At 45.5% G+C, this 20101-nt stretch overlaps 1 protein-coding gene and 1 long non-coding RNA gene across 13 annotated transcripts in view; both read left to right on the top strand.

Annotated features, from left to right (window-relative positions):
- Window positions 1-20101, top strand: part of HIC2 (HIC ZBTB transcriptional repressor 2) — a 151104-nt gene that overhangs the window by 94672 nt on the left and 36331 nt on the right. For 11 of the 12 annotated variants that reach the window (XR_014559068.1, XM_083717333.1, XM_083717342.1 and 8 more), the window contains exon 2: window positions 569-617. The exons of the other annotated variant lie outside the window; for it this stretch is intronic. The gene's annotated coding sequence lies outside the window, so the exon portion shown is untranslated. The remainder of the gene's footprint in view (window positions 1-568; window positions 618-20101) is intronic. 12 annotated transcript variants of the gene reach the window in all.
- Window positions 10956-20101, top strand: part of LOC310834328 — a 226369-nt gene continuing 217223 nt past the window's right edge. The window contains exon 1 of the long non-coding RNA XR_014559192.1: window positions 10956-11128. This is a non-coding gene — a long non-coding RNA (uncharacterized lncRNA). The remainder of the gene's footprint in view (window positions 11129-20101) is intronic.

Genomic DNA, 20101 nt, shown 5'->3' with positions numbered 1-20101 from the left:
GAACGGATTAAGTTTGAGAACCAAGGTACCACTACACAGTGGTACCTCGGGTTACATACGCTTCAGGTTACAGACTCTGCTAACGCAGAAATATTACCTCGGGTTAAGAACTTCAGGATGAGAACAGAAATTGTGCTCTGGCGGCGCGGTGGCAGCAGGAGGCCCCATTAACTAAAGTGGTGCTTCAGGTTAAGAACAGTTTCAGGTTAAGAACGGACCTCCACACCCCACCCTTTCTTTTCGGCAACTCCCTGTCTCTCCACCCTTTTCTCTCTTTCAACCCCCCCCCCTCTCTGTTTCTCTCTCCCCCTCCATTACTTTTTCAGCATCCCCCCAAAAAACTTCCTTCCTTTCAGGATTCGACCCCCTCCCCCGCTTCACCTGCATGAAATTAAACTGAGGGCCATTTGTGGCCCTGGGTTCCCAAGTCTCTCCCCACCCCTATTTTAGCAGAGCGAGGTAGAGGGGTAAATGATGGAGGGGAAAGGATAAGGGTTTGCTTATTCATGCTATTCACCCCTGATCAAAACCAATTGACCACTGACCTCTTTCTCTCTCCTTCCCACAGGTAATGTTGCCTGTTGCCCCAGGGCGAACTCCCCCTGTTGGTAGCTGAGGTAAGAAAAACACCCACACAAACACAAATATATATTTAAAATGCTCTTAGCTTCTTATGCTGTCCAGAAATGGAAGTGCTGTGTTGTATCCAAGAGTTACACTGATTAGTTAAGTCTCATTGTGCTTTCCCACCAGGGATGGAGGAGAAATGTGGCTTGTTTCTCATTTCAAAGCGAATCTACCTGATTTGCTCTTCCCGAAACAACACACAGAGCTTAAATGCACCTCCTTTGACTCATTTGAGAGCCGAAGCTCTCCACGTTTTGCAGGGCGGTTCTCTTAAAACCATAAAATGCATATATTAGGGGGAAATGTGCCTGAGAAAGCATGAATGTGTAAGAGTGACGTTAAAAAAAATATGCAGGAAGGTGATTCCAGGAAGTGTGCGTTCAGGGTAAAAGTCCACTCAAAAATGTGAGCGCTAAGTCTTACAGGTGATGCAGAAATGATGGCGGACTGAATTTAAGAGCGGTAAATTGAGAAACTGGGAGAACCCAAAACTGACAAATTTGTCCATCCATAGCTTCTTGTACTACTCAATCAGGGCAGGGTAGTTAGGAAAGAAGAGGGGTCGCATCATCGCTTTTCGGTGCAGGCCTGTGCACCCCGTCTGGTGGTTATTCCAGAGGGGTTTATCCAAAAGAAAGGTGTTGCGGTTCTGCATTAGGCGCCCATTAGAATCTGCAGAAATGTATAGTTAAGGTCCTTTGCTCTAGGAGTCCCTAGTGATGGGCATATGCTGGGTTGTTAATAAAAGAAGTGCATGCACCAGGGATAGAAGGGACCTGTGGGACACATGTTGTTTAGTCGTTTAGTCGTGTCCGACTCTTCGTGACCCCATGGACCAGAGCACACCAGGCACTCCTGTCTTCCACTGCCTCCCGCAGATTGGTCAAACTCATGCTGGTAGCTTCAAGAACACTGTCCAACCATCTCGCCCTCTGTCGTCCCCTTCTCCTTGTGCCCTCCATCTTTCCCAACATCAGGGTCTTTTCCAGGGAGTCTTCTCTTCTCATGAGGTGGCCAAAGTATTGGAGCCTCAGCTTCAGGATCTGTCCTTCCAGTGAGCACTCAGGGCTGATTTTCTTCAGAATGGATAGGTTTGATCTTCTTGCAGTCCATGGGACTCTCAAGAGTCTCCTCCAGCACCATAATTCAAAAGCATCCATTCTTTGGCGATCAGCCTTCTTTATGGTCCAGCTCTCACTTCCATACATGACTACTGGGAAAACCATAGCTTTTACTATACGGACCTTTGTTGGCAAGGTGATGTCTCTGCTTTTTAAGATGCTGTCTAGGTTTGTCATTGCTTTTCTCCCAAGAAGCAAGCGTATTTTAATTTCGTGGCTGCTGTCACCATCTGCAGTGATCATGGAGCCCAAGAAAGTAAAGTCTCTCACTGCCTCCATTTCTTCCCTTTCTATTTGCCAGGAGGTGATGGGACCAGTGCAAATGATTTTTGTTGTTTTTTTTTATGTTGAGCTTCAAACAATATTTTGCGCTCTCCGTGGGACACATACACACACCCCAGTATTGCTGAATCATGCCCTGATAACTGGACAAGGGGGAGTTGTAGAGCCTACAACATTGGGCCAGGGCACTTCAAATTCTGCAACCCTGATGTATAAAAGAAGAGTGTCCTCTGCCCCTTTTGAACAATTAAATTTCTGTACCGCCCTACACCTGAAGGTCTCAGGGCGGTTCACATAAAATATCAAATACATAAAACCAAAACAAAGCCAACAACCCAATAAAAAAACCCCAAAGAGCCAGCATTTTTAGAAAGGGTATAGGATAAACAATTGGTTTATCCACTTGCCAGTTTCACCAGCTTAATGCACCCACGTGATTAATCAGCTGCAGATTTAATTAAGTGGCACATCCTACCAAGTACACACACACACTTATTTATTTCATGAGAGTTATGCACCAATTGATTGTGTAAAAATATATACATGCCACCCCTCCCCCAAGTGTGGTTTACAAAAAGATAAAACAGTCAAATTATTGATAAAACAATCAACAGCCATAATTTAAAGCAGTGGTTCCTAAAGTGGGTGGTATCCTGCTGGTGAGTTGTACTGCTTCCAAACAGGATGGGATTGCCGGGGTGTGGGGGTGGCTATCAGATTTTGAAAAAACTAGTCTCACTGTACTGGGACGTGGGTAGCACTGTGGGTTAAACCACAGAGCCCAGGACTTGCCGATCAGAAGGTCGGCAGTTCGAATCCCTGCGACAGGGTGAGCTCCTGTTGCTCGGTCCCTGCTCCTGCCAACTTAGCAGTTTGAAAGCACATCAAAGTGCAAGTAGATAAATAGGTACCGCTCTGGCGGGAAGGTAAACGGCGTTTCCGTGCGCTGCTCTGGTTCGCCAGAAGCGGCTTAGTCATGCTGGCCACTTGACCCGGAAGCTGTATGCCAGCTCCCTCGGCCAATAAAGCGAGATGAGCGCCGCAACCCCAGAGTCGGCCACGACTGGACCTAATGGTCAGGGATCCCTTTACCTTTATCTTTAGTATCACTGTATCAAGTTCATTAGCTTTGTTGAATTCATTAAACTCAATAATTTCAATTAACTTTTGAACAGATGTGCCATTCGTACTGTTCCGAATTGGGCAGGGGACAATGGGGATGAGTTTCTGGAACCAAGTGGGGGGGTGGTGGCCTGAAAATTTAGGGAACCACTGATTGAAAACATTTTAAAAAGTTGAAATCAACAACAAACTATACAGTAAATGAATTAAAACACAAAACAACATCCTAGGTATCTGGGTAGGCTTGTCTGAACAGAAATGTTTTTAGCAGACGCCCGAAAGAGAGGAAGGAATGGAAGGTGATCAGCCTTTCTGTGTTACTGTTTTAGACAGAAAGCATTTACAGCCAGTGAGAACATTGGAGAAGAAAAATATTTAAGAAGGTGGGGCGGTGATGGGGAGAGAGAACCTTGGAGTTGATTCCGGGCCAGCAGTTCAGGTGATGAACACACATGCGAAATCCATAACCGAGATGTTATTTAGCGTTTGTTTCTATGGGAATGCTTTGGCGAGCGCGCACCCGTCCTCTTGGGTTCTTTCCTGTACATTTCCTGCAAGGGAGCATGTGTTAGATCTTTCTATCCAAAAGACACATGTTTCATATTTTCCCATAACCTCTTCCTGACCCTTTTGGCTGAGGGAAGGAAATGCAAGATGGGACTGCGTCTTCTCCCTTGATTGCGATTACTTACACAAAACGGAAAAAATTCTGTGTGGCTCTGCCCTCTCCCCTTCCCCCATGCTCTCTGGGGTGTGTGTGTGTGTGTGTGTGTGTGTGTGTGTTTGCACACACATATGTGCAGTATTCCTTGGAACCATAAACTATTGTTGGAGGGGAAAGCCGGGTTCCAAGGAAGTTTCCTACCAGGCTCGCGAGATGGTTGCGTCGACCGTTTGGGCGGTTTCCCTCCTCTTGAGCTCTTAATATGACAGACTTCATTAGCGGATGACTCTGGGTAAAGGGGAGGGAAATTACGATGGCCCCCTCGCAAAGGTTAGAAGCGCCTACCCCCAAAGGACTTCTGCATTTCAGTTTTGACAGCTGCTGTCGGCGGCTTGAGGGGAATGCAAAGCAAAGACCCGCTTGCAGCACCTTCCATCTGATCTGCGCCAAAGTGTCCAGAAAATGGGTAGGGTGATTTCCAGATTTGGGCTTCCGGGAGAGATTGGAGACAAACATTTCCTGTGATTCTCAGAGGGTGGTTCTCTTATCACCCGGCAACACTGTTGTCAAACCCCTATGTTCTTCGTACAGTTGTACCTTGGATCCCGAATGGCTTATTTGGCGAACATTTCAGCTCCCCAACGATCGAAAACCGGAAGTGAGTGTTCTGGTTTTCGAACTTTTTTTGGAAGCCAAAAGTCCAACGCGGCTTCCGATTGGCTGAAGGAGCTTCCTGCAGCCAGTCAGAAGCCGCGCTTTGGTTTCCGGATGTTTTGAAAGTCGAATGGACTTCCGGAATGGATTCTGTTCGACTTTCGAGGTTCTTTCGACTGTATTTGGAACCGAGAGTGGGGAACCAGTTCAGTTTTAGACCCCAGTAAGAACCACAATAGGGATGCGGGTGGCGCTGTACGCCGGCTCCCTCAGCCAGTAAAGCGAGATGAGTGCCACAACCCCAGAGTTGGTCACGACTGAACCTAATGGTCAGGGGTCCCTTTACCTTTAAGAACCACAGTGGGATGCGGGTGGCGCTGTGAGTTAAACCACAGAGCCCAGGACTTGCCGATCAGAGGTCGGCGGTTCGAATCCCCACTACGGGGTGAGCTCCCATTGCTCCTGCCAACCTAGGAGTTTGAAAGCACGTCAAAGTGCAAGTAGATGGTCAGGGGTCCCTTTACCTTTAAGAACCACAATGGTGTGTGACTGTAGAAAAAGGGTGGAGGGGTGTCACAGGGCTGGGGAGCAAGTGTGGCGTTCCTGTTTGACCCTTGGGACTCTCCGTAGGCTCCTCCCACTCCCAGACCACGCCCTTTGCCAACTCTGCTCCACATCCTCAAGTGGAAATGCGCCTTGGAAGTATGATAATGCTCTTGCTTATCGGGATGGCAGGATGGAGAGGTGAGCATATATTAACGTGCGTATAGGACCGCCTGGCTGCAATGCAGGCTATGTGCAAAGGTGAGGTAAAAAGGTAAAGGGACCCCTGACCATTCGGTCCAGTCGTGGCCGACTCTGGGGTTGCAGCGCTCATCTCGCTTTACTGGCCAAGGGAGCCGGCGTACAGCTTCCGGTTCATGTGGCCAGCATGACTAAGCCGCTTCTGGTGAACCAGAGCAGCGCACGGAAACGCCGTTTATCTACTTGCACTTTGACGTGCTTTCGAACTGCTAGGTTGGCAGGAGCAGGGACCGAGCAACGGGAGCTCACCCCGTTGCAGGGATCCAAGCCGCCAAACTTCTGATCGGCAAGTCCTAGGCTCTGTGGTTTAACCTACAGCGCCACCCGCGTCCCTGCAAAAGTGAGAGAGAGAATCAAATTTGTTTCTCTGCCCTCTGTTGCCTCTAGCCACGCCTGTCACTATAAAGTGAAAATGCCACAATTGTGGTCTTCTGGCTGCAAAAAAGGGTTCTCAGCCTTGGCATTCTTAAATTATATTCTTGGCAGGACCATGTAAGTTACCTCCATAAATAAGTGTCTTCCCACCCAGGGACGGCTGTGCCGAGGATTCCTGCATTGCAGGAGTTTGGCTTCGATGACCTTCTCAGTCTCTCCCAGCTCTACATTTCTATGATTCTATGTTCGCTGGGACTGAAGGGAACTGGTGTCCATTATCCTCTGGAGCACTTCCTCCCCTCCCCCTCCCCCATCTCTGCAATAAAGCCATTATAATGAGCCGTGAGCAGACTTGGCAAACCCTCAGCCACAGAAAATGTGAACATTTATAGTGGTACCTCGGGTTAAGTACCGGTACTTAATTCGTTCCAGAGGTCTGTTCTTAACCTGAAACCGTTCTTAACCTGAAGCACCACTTTAGCTAATGGGACCTCCTACTGCTGCCGTGCCGGCGGAGCAAGATTTCTGTTCTCATCCTGAAGCAAAGTTCTTAACCTGAGGTAATATTTCTGGGTTAGTGGAGTCTGTAATCTGAAGCGTATGTAACCCGAGGTACCACTGTACCTGCTTCCTTTTTATTACTTTGTTTCCCGTTGAGCACCTGTTCCCGAAACTTTAGAGCTCCAGGCAGCATAAACACCTCTTGGCGTCCAGCATTTCCAAACCGTTTTTCTGTTTATCCATAACATTCCTCCGATTGGTGCCGTGCTAGTGTTGCTCCTCTTCCTTTCGAAAATATTCGTTTTGGCATCGGCGCTCTAGATGCTGAGGTTTCCTTCTCACGTCACGCCCTGCAATCTCTTCCAAAGAGGCTCTGTGTGGAGCCAGACCCTTGGCTTCATCAAATTCGTGTCCTGCTTTCCAGACCCCCAGACCCCACCCCCGCTTCTCCCTTGGATGTTTCATGCAATGCACCCCATTGGCCATCCAACGCAATCAGCATTTCCGTCTGGAAATGGGCACCGCGGACCAAAACAGCACCGTTTCTCAGCTGCTCATTCTTGTTCGGCACGGAGGGATGATGATGATGATGATGATGATGATGATGATAATAATAATAATAATAATAATAATAATATTTACACCCCACCCATCTGGCTGAGTTTCCCCAGCCACTCTGGGCGGCTTCCAATCAAGTGTTAAAAACAACACAGCATTAAATATTAAAAACTTCCCTGAACAGGGCTGCCTTCAGATGTCTTTTAAAGAGAAGATAGCTGCTTATTTCCTTCACATCTGAAGGGAGGGCGTTCCACAAGGTGGGTGCCACTACCGAGAAGGCCCTCTGTCTGGTTCCCTGTAACCTCACTTCTTGCAATGAGGGAACCGCCAGAAGGCCCTCTGCGCTGGACCCCATTGTCTGGGCAGAATGATGGAGGTGGAGACGCTCCTTCAGGTATACTGGGCCGAGGCCTTTAGGGCTTTAAAGGTCAGCACCAACACTTTGAATTGTGCTCGGAAACGTACTGCTACTCAACTCCCAAGGTTTCCATTTTTCTCTTGGGTACCTTCAGAGGTGGGGAATATTGCACTAGGTATTTTTTATCGTGATTCTAGTGTTTATGTCTCTTTTTCTAATGACCCCTACGCAGTGCGGTTCCTGTTGTTGTGATGGAAAAGGCTTTTTGACCGCTATACTGGCATGTCATTCTAAATTTCTTGCACACCGGTGGACGCGGCATAACACAACAACGAAAGTCACTGGGCGATGTTGCTTCTCGCCCCCTCTTTCCACACATGATTCTCTCCCCCCCCCATTGAAAACCACAGGAAAGAACTGTACCACCCCAATGTTTGTCAGTTACTTTCACCATTTTCTGGGTTGAGGGGGAACAGAATTTTTTCCTGGAATCAAATAACATTGAGCATCAAACATGGGCTATGTTTCATTAGTTTTCCAGAAGTGGCTTCTACGTCGTGTGAGAGCTCAAATGTAATGTGGAAATTAACCATTAAGGAAATGTTGGGGGAAATGGAATAAATGGTTATGTGAATGCAGCCCCCCTCCTTTTTGTCCTAGTGAACTCTTGTAAAGAACTCTTGTTTTGTCCTTTGGCAGGGCTTAGAAAGTTCGTTTTTAAAAAGAAACTCATTCCAGTTCAGTATGTCCCAAAAGGATCTGATTCCAGTTCAACAGACATGCTTGGTTTACGTTCAGTTCACGTTTATCCAAATGACGCTCAGCACTCCTTTTTCCAGCACTTTTCCAAACGTTACATGCACACTGTGCTGAAGTATAAAATACACATAAAGAAGACATCAAAACACGCAAACACAGGGGTTTGTGAATGGTTTTGATCCCCCTGCAATTAAGATGGCTAAGCTTCAAGACCCAAAGAGTTTAAATTTTTTAAAAATGTAAGAAGTTAGAAGATGAACTGAAAAATACCCCGGAATAAACTTAATTCACATGTCGTTCACCCAGCAATTACGGGAACTGCTTCCAAGGGGTAGTTCAGATATTTTCAAAAAAACTAATTCAGGGCACTTTATTAAACCAGGCTGGTGCATTGCAAGCAATGGCCTTAGATAGCTTTCTGCATTAAATCCTTTCTTTTCTTATCGGCTCCCACGGAGACAGCATGTCAGGTCCCAACATTTGCTTCTTCATGGCTGTGTTGGTGTGTGAGAGAGAAAGAGAGAGGCTGCTGGAGCACAAATGTTCTATGCCTAAAACATTTCCAAAGCCTCAGGCCAGTGTAGGCTTTTGAAAATAACTTCCCTTTTGAGGGCAGTTATCAGATACCCCTGTGGGGTGAGCCTACAGCTGGTGTGCCAGGGTCCTAACCTAATCCTTCCTACGGAGGCCACAGGGTGCAATTGTGCCTCTGAGTATATTTCAAGGGGCAGCACCTGTTGGGTTGTGGCTGCTGGATGCCTTGGGAAGTAAGGAATTTGATTGGGGGAAGCGTAAATGAGTTGCTCCCTTTCGCCCCTTGTGTGTTTCCCCTGCCCTTCCTTTCTGCTTCTCGTTGTTGTTTAGTCGTGTCCGACTCTTCGTGGCCCCCTGGACCAGAGCACGCCAGGCACTCCCGTCTTCCACTGCCTCCCGCAGTTTGGTCAAACTCATGCTGGTAGCTTCAAGAACACTGTCCAACCATCTCACCCTCTGTTGTCCCCTTCTCCTTGTGCCCTCCATCTTTCCCAACATCAGGGTCTTTTCCAGGGAGTCTTCTCTTCTCATGAGGTGGCCAAAGTATTGGAGCCTCAGCTTCAGGATCTGTCCTTCCAGTGAGCACTCAGGGCTGATTTCCTTCAGAATGGAGAGGTTTGATCTTCTTGCAGTCCATGGGACTCTCAAGAGTCTCCTCCAGCACTATAATTCAAAAGCATCCATTCTTTGGCGATCAGCCTTCTTTATGGTCCAGCTCTCACTTCCATACATCACTACTGGGAAAACGATAGCTTTTACTATACGGACCTTTGTTGGCAAGGTGATGTCTCTGCTTTTTAAGATGCTGTCTAGGTTTGTCATTGCTTTTCTCCCAAAAAGAAGGATCTTTTAATTTCGTGGCTGCTGTCACCATCTGCAGTGATCATGGAGCCCAAGAAAGTAAAGTCTCTCACTGCCCCCATTTCTTCCCCTTCTATTTGCCAGGAGGTGATGGGACCAGTGGCCATGATCTTCGTTTTTTTGATGTTGCGCTTCAGACCATATTTTGCACTCTCCTCTTTCACCCTCAATATAAGGTTCTTTAATTCCTCCTCACTTTCTGCCATCAAGGTTGTGTCGTCTGCATATCTGAGGTTGTTGATATTTCTGCTTCTCATAGGGCTGACAAAAAAGCCCCCCCCCCCCCCCGTTTTCCTATTTGCCAGGTGAAGAAGCTGAGCTTGGGAGTTTTGGAGGTGAGGGTTGGCTGGTAGCTACCAAACCACTTTATTGAGAATAATAGCAGCAGTGGTAATAGTTTGGGGAGTGCCTCAAGAAGGGATGAAAGGTTCCCAGAGAGTTTCTTGGCCATTTTCCCCCCTGAGTGATTATAGCCCAGCTCTGGTTCCTCAGTGGAAAAGTTGGGCACCTCTGATTTATCCGTGCTGTGAATTTCGACACCAGAAATTCTCAAAATGGTGTTTGACCCAGCGCAGAGCTGCTTCCTTCCTTCAAGACAACTCCAAACTGCAATTCCCAGCAGGGCGTGGGGCGGTCAGGAAATAATTTGGTGTCCCTCCTGTAGCCGTAGAACATCTCTGGCGTTAAAACAGGTTCAGATTATAACGTTCTGCTTTCACTGCTGGAGGCAGTATGCCTCTGAAGGCCAGTTGATGGGAACTGGAAGTGGGGGCAGCACAGTTGCGTTCGGATTCTGCTACCAGAGGCTCCCTAAACATCTGGTTGGCCCCTGCTTTCAGGCTTCCGAAGCATATCTGGTTGCCACTGTGAGAACAGGATGCTGGACTAAGCGGACCATTGGCCTAATCCAATGTGCTGTTCTCATGTTATTGTACATTAATGCCACTTGTCAGATTTATTCTCCACTTTTTAGTGGAAAACGATATCAGGCAGCTATGACTTCAGCTCCAGGAAATGCTTTGTTGCGCACCTGCTGTGGTGATAACCTTTTTTTATGATTGCTGCTGTTTTGCTTATTTTATAACTGTATGCTAAATTGTTGTCATCTGCTCTGGATCATTATGGGAAAGGTTGGGGGAAAATCTGATAAATAAGTGCATGTGCTTCTGTGTATATATATACAGTGGTACCTCAGGTTACATACGCTTCAGGTTACAGGCTCTGCTAACCCAGAAATAGTGCTTCAGGTTAAGAACTTTGCTTCAGGATGAGAACAGATATCGTGCTCTGGCGGCGCGGCCGCAGCGGGAGACCCAGCTAAAGTGGTGCTTCAGGTTAAGAACAGTTTCAGGTTAAGAACGGACCTCCGGAACGAATTAAGTTCTTAACCCAAGGTACCACTGTACACGCGCATATGCACACACACACATTTATTTCCTTCATTGGAGGTTTTTGGTTGAATGGCACCTGTCAGGGATTCTTTAGGTGTGATTCCTGCCTTGCAGTAGCTGGACCTTGTGGTCCCTTTCAACTCCATGTTTCTGCATATACCCTGTGATTCTGTATATATGGAGACACGGGTGGCACCGTGGTCTAAACCACTGAACCTCTTGGGCTTGCTGATCAGAAGGTTGGTGGTTTGAATCCCTGTGACGGAGTGAGCTCCTGTTGCTCTGACTCAGCTCCTGCGAACCTAGCAGTTCGAAAACATGCCAGTACAAGTAGATAAATAGGTACCATTGCAGCGGGAAGGTAAACGGCGTTTCTGTGCGCTCTGGTTTCCGTCATGGTGCTCTGTTGCACCAGAAGCTGTTTAGTCCTGCTGGCCACACGACCCAGAAAGCTGTCTGTGGACAAACGCCGGCTCCCTCGGCCTGAAAGCGAGATGAGCGCCACAACCCCATAGTCGCCTTTGACTGAACTTAACCGTCCAGGGGTCCTCTGTATGTACACATGTACACACCAATCCTACACAGAACTTGATAGTAATGTCCTATAATATACAACAAAGTAGTATCGCACCAAGTATATCACATACACTTTTATTTCCTGTAACCGCTAACATTTCATTTTTGGCATACCACTCCTCGTGCAATTACAACCTTCTTTATATTCTTACAACCCTTTGATTTTTATTGTGTTTTGCCTACACTCCTGCCCTACCCTACCCAGACGTAATGGAGATCAGTCACAGTTTCTATTTGCTTTAATAGTGTTGTCCTCTTTTGGCACATTCTTGAGAGTCTAGAGCTGTTGGGTTTATTTTATTTTATTTTTGTAAGCCTACAATGGGCTAGAGAATCAGTTTTGATGTAATCAGCTTAGCCGGTGTGTTTACTGTGATCACGGGACTGAAAAGCCCCCAAAAGTCAACTCCTAAATACCTTCATAGAAACTTAAATGCCATCTGTAAGCTCGTTCCTACTTTGTCACAGCGGCCAAACCAGTTTGGCCTGACAGCAGCAACCCTGAAAATGGCACAAGCGCCATTTTCCCCTTTTGACAAAATTCTGTAACTGCTCCAGCCTCAAATCTTGCCCTCAATGCCATTTCAAGTCACCGTGTTACAGCAACACTCGTCCATCTTGAGTACCCAGATAGTGTTGGACTACAACTCCCATCATCCATAGCCAGCTATTCCCAGTGGTCATGGATGATGGGAGTTGTAGTCCAACGGTATCTGTCGAGGTTGCAGAACTCTGCTGTGCATGACTGAATATTTATTTTATCTAGAAATGCTTTTAAACTGCTTAATATTTCAAGATAGCTAAGCAACGTGCAAAAATGCAGCACGAAGACAATAAATGTTGGGGAAATGGGAGATAAAAATCAGTAAAACTGTCCTGTGCCCTTTTAAAAATGTGGCTCTCTTTTGGAGGGGTGCTACTGGGTTGTTTTTTTATTTTGATTATATATATATTGTTGTTTTTATGTTGATCTTTTCTGTGAACCCCTCTGAAACCTCAGGATATAGGGCGGTATATAAATTCAATAAATAGTAGTACAGTGGTACCTTGGTTTCAGAACAGCTTAGTTTATGAACAACTTGGATTAAGAACGCTGCAAACCTGGAAGTAGGTGTTTTGGTTTGTGAACTTTGCCTTGGAAGCAGAACATGTTGAGTGTGATCCATTCGTAAACTGAGCCCCCCACTGCTATGGGACAGCACACCCATGGTAAAATTCATGTTAAATCGCTGTTTTACGGGTTGTTTTAAAAGTCTGAAACAGATTAATCCATTTTGCATTGCTTTCTATGGGAAAGCACGCCTTGGTTTAAGAACGCTTTGGTTTAAGAACAGACTTCCAGAACGGATTAAGTTTGTAAACCAAGGTACCACTGTAGTAGTAGTAGAAGCAGGGATTCAGTAACAACAGGGCCCAACCAAATACAGTGGTACCTCGGGTTACTTACGCTTCAGGTTACAGATGCTTCAGGTTACAGACTCCGCTAACCCAGAAATAGTACCTTGGGTTAAGAACTTTGCTTCAGGATGAGAACAGAAATCGCGCGGCGGCAGGAGACCCCATTAACTAAAATGGTACCTCAGCTTAAGAACAGTTTCAGGTTAAGAACGGACCTCCAGAACGAATTAAGTTCTTAACCCAAGGTACCACTGTATATATAAAAATATGCAGCTAAGGCCCTCAAGACAGATTTCCACTGCCCCCAAAGGTACATAAAACCAGTGACATACAAACCCCACAATCATGCCCCTTCTGTGCAACTGTATCCGCCAAGTTACGCAGGGCTTATTTATTGCTCAGAGAATGGAAGGCCTCAGTTTTATGGCTCAGCGCGAATGTGGGTTTAGAAGATTTCCAGTCCCTAGTCCAGGACTCCAGTCTGCACTCTACATTCGAAGTGGTATCATGCGACTTTAAGCAGTCATGGCTGCTCCTTCCGAAAAAATCCTGGGAACTGTAGGGTGCTAAGAGCTGTTAGGAGACCCCTGTTCCCCTCACAGAGCTACAGTTCTGCGGACTGCATAGGATTGCTGGAAGCAGAAGGTGGCCATGTTGGCCAGGGCTTAGGACTTTTAGTTCTCCACTCCTCTGCTGCAGACTTGAGAGCTCTCCTCTGATGTGTTTGTGAAGAGGCAATTGAAATCTTTTGCTTCTGTTATTATTATTATTATTATTATTATTATTATTATTAACTTGTGCTTTGTTGAGGTCAGTCTGAGCTGCGTTTTGGAGGAGTTCCTGTGGGCCCAGTGATCTTCTACTCCCAGTTTCCCCAGGCATGATGTCCCCTTAATGGGAGTTGCCATCTAGTGTGGTTCACCACACCAGATGTAACACTAAAACCCTAGTTTGTTTGTTAAATTTATCAGTCATTTTTTAAAAAAACCAAATACAGTGGTACCTCGGGTTAAGTACTTAATTCGTTCCGGAGGTCCATTCTTAACCTGAAACTGTTCTTAACCTGAAGCACCACTTTAGCTAATGGGGCCTCCTGGTGCCGCCACACCGCCGCCACACGATTTCTGTTCTCATCCTGAAGCAAAGTTCTTAACCCGAGGTACTATTTCTGGGTTAGCGGAGTCTGTAACCTGAAGCGTATGTAACCCGAGGTACCACTGTAACTCAAAAGAAGTGAACACATACATTAAAACTAGCATAGAACAAAGCATAGAAAAATCTAAAAACACATTTCTATTTTGAATGGGCAGGGCTAAAACGCCCCACCCACTCAAAAGCCCAATGAAAAAGAAATGTTTTTGACTCATGTAATGATGGTTCGAGGCGAGCCTCCGTACGGGAGAGCATTCCACAAGTGGGGAGCCACCACGCGAAAGGACCCGTCTTGTGTTGCCACCCTCCAGACCCCTGGAGGAAGGGACACACGAAGAAAGGCCTCAGGTGTTGCTTGCAATGTCTGGGGGCAGCTTATATGGGCAGAGGCAGACTGTGAGGTTTTGGGGTCCCAAGCCTCATAAAACCGTGCAGCGTTGCGTCTGCACCAAGTCATCCCATCTCCTGGGTCCAGAGATGTTTCCCAAGGACCACATGAATTGCATCTGGAGGGCCACAGGTTTCTCACCCTGGTTTAGCGAAATGAGAAAACCATGGTTCAGAAAACCATGATATTCTGAAGCTGGCCTGTTTCCAGAAACCAGGGGTAGTCAACCTGGTGCTCCCCAGATGCTGTTGGAACTACAACTCACATCATCCCTGTCCATTGACTTCAGATTTCTTGGGAGTCGTAGTGCACAATACTCAGAAGGCAACACTTCGGTTATCCCTCCCCTAAACCGTGGTTAAGATTGACCATGGTTAACGAGGCTTATTTACGTAGCCTTTTATCTTAGGTGTGGGTAACTAACTTGCATATTCTCTTTACCTTGCGGCAGATGTCAAGCTCTAATTGATGAAAATGTTCACTTGGGGTCGGATAATGCCTGACCTATAAGATCCATGAAGGGTGTATGTGTGTAAGCTTAGAAACAGCTGTGGGATGGGGATTAGGGTGGTGGGTGTTTTTAATCCTTTCCTCCTGTGTTATTGTCTCTATCAAAATGATCCCTCTTCCAGGTCACTAATTGCATTGGGGCTTGGTGCGGGCAGAACAAGCGCAAAATAGATACCTTAAAACAGCTTTCCCATAAGGCTCCTGCCTTGAGCCGATTCTTCATATTCCTGCAATTGCTTAGCTTTTTTAAAAAAAGACTGTATTGTGTGTTACACATGATTTGGCGCTTTTTATAAGAACCTTATGTTGCCCTCTCTTAAGGGGTGTGCTAACTTCTGGAACTTCTTAATTTCTGAATTTACAAACTCTTGACAAGTTGAGAAACAGGATTCAGTTGTGCTTTTTTTTTTAAAAAAAAGCTCTATTTTCCCACTTCTTAAAGTATTTTTGAGTCTCTCTCTCTCTCTGTGTGTGTGTGTGTGTGTGTGTGTGTGTGTGTTTTTAAAAAAAGTCTGATGCCACCATGAGGACTACAAACTTGCATATGTCGACTTTACGGAAGCTGGGGTTCTAGGAGCCTTCAATAGGGTTTTGAATAATGGCGGCAGATGCCGGTGGCCTGCTTCCACTGCAAGCCCTCCATTTTCACGGACATGGCACTTGCTGCAGAGCAAACTCACTTTCTCCAAAACGCTTTTCAAAGAGGCGTATTGTGTATTCAGATCCATACATTGCCTCCTGTTGCGCAAGTCCTGTAAGAAACATTTAGCGATTTCGTAGCAAAGGTGCTTTGATATCTCTGCGCAAGATTGAAAACTTTGTGAATACTTAATCCTCCACTGCTACATGCTGAGTTGTATTCAGTGAGAGGTTTTTGTGAATATTCTAATTATTTCAGTGTAATTATAACTACTTCTTTTTTGAGGGGGGCACAATGTTTGCTAAGCCTTTTTAAGCTGGGTTTCCTGAGATTGCACTTTGTTTAAACAAAGCGGCAGGATGGAATCAGTGAATAATACATATCAGAGCAGGGAAAACCTTGTGGTATAATGAGAGGTCTCCCTTGAGTTCTTTTATTTCCCTCTCCTTATTTGCTATCCTCTGCTTCCTGTAGCAAAATACGCTCCTGTTTTTAAGAGAGGTTAATTAAATAGCTGGATCTGATACCATCCCAACTGGGGCTGGGGCTTTTTATCAAAACCTGCGACCTCTTATCTAAAAAGCCGCCTATATTTCGGCAATACCTCTTCCCTCCTTGCGATGGAAAACGAGAGTTTATTCTAACAGTTGTTTTCTTTCTTTTGTGGTCTGATCTTTGAATACCAAGTATGCTTTTTACATCTTTTGGCCTGTGAAAGAACCGAATTCTCTCATTATCCCTAGTCATGACCCCCTGAATCTAGCAGGCCCAAACCGGAGGCTACAGGGTCAGCCGGTTGAGGGTTCAGGGCTGGGAGCAGGCTGTGAAAGATAAGTGAGACCATTGTGTCAGAGCTTGTTGGACCAGGACCGCTCAGAGAAACCTCCCCAACCATCAGGGCCTGCAGTCCAGACCCTCAACAGACACTTCTGCTTAGGAACTCAAGGCAGTACAGCGGTACCTCGGGTTAAGTACTTAATCCTCCTCCCCAACCTCTGCCCGTTTGGCAAAGATCTGAAGCCAAATATTTTTAGCCATTTCAGTTGTACCTTGGTTTGTCAAACACCTTGGGAGTCGTACATTTAGGCTCCCCGACGATCAGAAACCGGTTGTCCCAGTTTGCGAACATTCTTTGGAACCCGAACGTCCGACACGACTTCTCCGGCTTCCGATTGGCTGCAGGAGCTTCCTGCAGCCAATCGGAAGCCGCATCTTGGTTTCCAAACGTTTTGGAAGTCATACGGACTTCCGGAGTAGATTCTGTTCGACTTCGGAGTTACCACTGTACGCATTTGTGGCTGGCTTATGTGAAGTCACAGTAGCTGCATGGAGCCATTCTGAAGCAGCTGGTTTTCTTAGTTTTTAGTTTGTGTTTGCGTCCTGACATGTTTTAAGACAAGAGTTCGCAAAATGCCATGGCAGAACTTTTTTTTAAAAAAAGATTGTGTCCTACAAGGTAGTTTTTTTGTGTTCTTTTTACTAACCAGAAACTGCTACCACCCCTTTCTGAAATGCAGTGCTCAGTTGAGCAATGGTGTGAATGTTGAAATAAGACCCATTGGGTGTTTTGAATATTGTTGTTTTTCAATGGTCTGAAGAGAGAACCTGAAGTTCCTCTTTGGATATTCCATTTCTCTCCTTGGGTTCTGAAAACGTATGTAAAAATAGATCCAGAAAATGACTGAAAGAGAACATGGCTTTTGATGAAGCTTGCGTCTTTGACTTTCCAAGTCACCAGAGCTCGAATTGGGAGGGTGGGGAAGTTTTGGGGTGACGCTTAACGAAATCTACAACCGCTGAACTCCTCCCAATTTTATCCAAATTTAATTGGTGTTTTAATGGTTGAAAACGGTCCTTGAATCCATAATGATGGATATAATTTTGGAAAGTGTTTTTTCTGTCAATCTGGCCGTTGGTTATCTGTACATTTGAACACCTTATGAATTATTGTTGCCAAACCTGGCACAAGAATCCCTGAGGTAGGAGCAACGCTCTTCATTGAATCAGGATGGAAGACTGAAACGTGACAATTTGACTTCACCCAATTTTTGGCATGATGTTGTCCAAACTCACAAATTATGCTACCCGTTTAAGAAACACAATTTTACTTGGTTTCTAAAAACAACTACTACCACCAGGCAGCTGAAGGCAGTGTGTGTGTGTGTGTGTGTGTGAGAGAGAGAGAGAGAGAGAGAGAGAGAGAGAGAGAGAGAGAGAAATACCTGACAGGCATAGTAAACAGGGGAAGATTTGGAATTTGCAATAGGCTGGTCTGCAACCAGACCAGTCATAGCAAGAAAAAAGAAATCAGATACACCAGTTGCCATCTTGCAATGAAAACCCATAGCACTGTTGACAAAGCCTTCATATTATACCAGATAGATTGAAGGCTGTTGTCAATATGTTGTCACCAAACATATTGATTGCAAAATGAGGTTAATTATTGGAATGTAAGATTCCGAGACGATCTTCAACCTTACATTTTATCTTCACTCATACAATTTGACATTCTGCTTAAATTATAATAGTAACCATGGGCACCTACTGTGTATATAATGTTCTTTAAGCCATAGTTGACTTTTGTAAATGGATACATGACATTATAAAGTTACATTTATATTTCATGTTTTCATATATGTGTTTGTGTGTTTGAGAATGTTTCCACAAGTACGTAAATCTTAATTGTCCTGGCACAGCATATACCACATCAACCCCCTTTTCTCTTTGTTTGCTTTTTGGTGGTTTGTTGGCTTGTCAACAAAGAGAAAAAGGAAGACCAGATTGTGTCAAAGGTATCTTTTTTGGAGATGCGGATAAATAAAGTGTTTCTTGGTGCACAGTTAAAATATGGAATCTGCAACCAAAAGAGACATCAACTTGGATGGCTGTACCAAGAGGGTTGTTGTTGTTTAGTCGTGTACAACTCTCCAGGGAGTCTTGTCTTCTCATGAGGCGGCCAAAGTATTGGAGCCTCAGCTTTAGGATCTGTCCTTCCAGCGAGCATTCAGGGCTTATTTCCTTCAGAATGGATGGGTTTGATCTTCTTGTAGTCCATGGGACTCTCAAGAGTCTCCTCCAACACCATAATTCAAAAGCATCTATTCTTCGGTGATCAGCCTTCTTTATGGTCCAGCTCTCACTTCCATACATCACTACTGGGAAAACCATGGCTTTAACTATACGGACCTTTGTTGGCAAGGTGATATCTCTGCTTTTTAAGATGCTGTCTAGGTTTGTCATTACTTTTCTCCCAAGAAGCAGGCATCTTTTAATTTCGTGACTGCTGTCACCATCTGCAGTGACCATGGAGCCCAAGAAAGTAAAACCTCTCACTGCCTCCATTTCTTCCCCTTCTATTTGCCAGAAGGTGATGGGACCAGTGGCCATGATCTTAGTTTTTTTGATGTTGAGCTTCAGACCATGTTTTGCGCTCTCCTCTTTCACCCTCATTAAGAGGTTCTTTAATTCCTCCTCACTTTCTGCCATCAAAGTTGTGTCATCTGCATATCTGAGGTTGTTGATATTTCTTCTGGCAATCTTAATTCCAGATTGGGATTTATCCAGTCCAGCCTTTCGCATGATGAATTCTGCATGTAAGTTAAATAAGCAGGGAGACAATATACAGTGGTACCTTGGGTTAAGAATTTAATTCGTTCCGGAAGTACGTTCTTAACCTGAAACTGTTCTTAACCTGAAGCACCACTTTAGCTAATGGGGCCTCCCATTGCCGCCACACCACTGCTGCACGATTTCTGTTCTCATCCTGAAGCAAGTTCTTAACCCGAGTACTATTTCTGGGTTAGCGGAGTCTGTAACCTGAAGCGTCTGTAACCCGAGGTACCACTGAACAGCCTTGTTGTACTCCTTAACCAATTAGCCAAGAGGGCTAGACAACCTCATTGGAGATAAGCCCATCAATAGTTGCTCACCAGTGGGTTTGTCCTACCTCTTCTGTCGGAGACAGGAGTGCTTCTGAATGCCAGTTGCTGGAAAACAGCAGGGGCAAGAGTGTTGCTGCGCTCATATCCTGCTTTGTGGGCTTCCCATAAGCATCTGGTTGGTCACTGTGTGAACAGAAGGCTGGATTTAGATGGGCCATTTGCCTCATCCAGCAGCGCTCATTTTATGTTCTTATGCTGAAAATCCCAGATAGAGAGGAGGACAAGGAGGAGATTATGTTGTCAGAGATGCTCAAGTCCTTCCTTGTAGAATGAAGTTGCAAGGAAACATAGTTTTGCTTTCAGAGAATCATAGAGTTGGAAGGGACCCTGATGGGTCATCTAGGCCAAGCCTCTGCAATGCAGGAGTCTCTCTAGTAAATCATCTCCAGGCTGCTTCATAAGTAGTTCAGCTTTTGCAGCTGATAAAGAAAGCGGTAGTCACAACAAGGTTGGCATGCACTTTTGGGACTGCAGATATATTAAAAAGCAACTCAGAAAAGCTTGGAAAACCAAGCATGGATTTCAAGGAGAGAGGCACCATGGTGGAAATCTCATTTACTGATTAGATTCTCCTTGGGTTGCAAAACAGAAGCGTTTAATTGCCATTAAACAGAAGCACATTTCTAATCCATTCCCTCTTACCAGGAAGACACACTCTGTCCTTAGGAGTATTCACGCTAATCATGCTTGTGCTTCCTCCAGAATTTTAAGAAGCATAATTAGGAATTCTGGCACTAACCTCGTCATTTTTAATATGCAGCTGTTTTTGAAAACCCAAATCCTTCCAGTGGCAGAGAGATCATATAGGATGCTGGCTTATATGGAATCAGACCGTTCCACGGTTTCAAACAAGGGTCTCTCCCAGCCGTATCTGGAGTTGCT

This window comes from Podarcis gaigeae, assembly GCF_964106915.1.
Source record: "Podarcis gaigeae genome assembly, chromosome: 16".
In the NCBI taxonomy this organism is placed as follows: Eukaryota; Metazoa; Chordata; class Lepidosauria; order Squamata; family Lacertidae; genus Podarcis; species Podarcis gaigeae.
The sequence above is the reverse complement of the archived record's forward strand: the minus strand, read 5'-3'. Positions and strand labels throughout refer to the sequence as shown.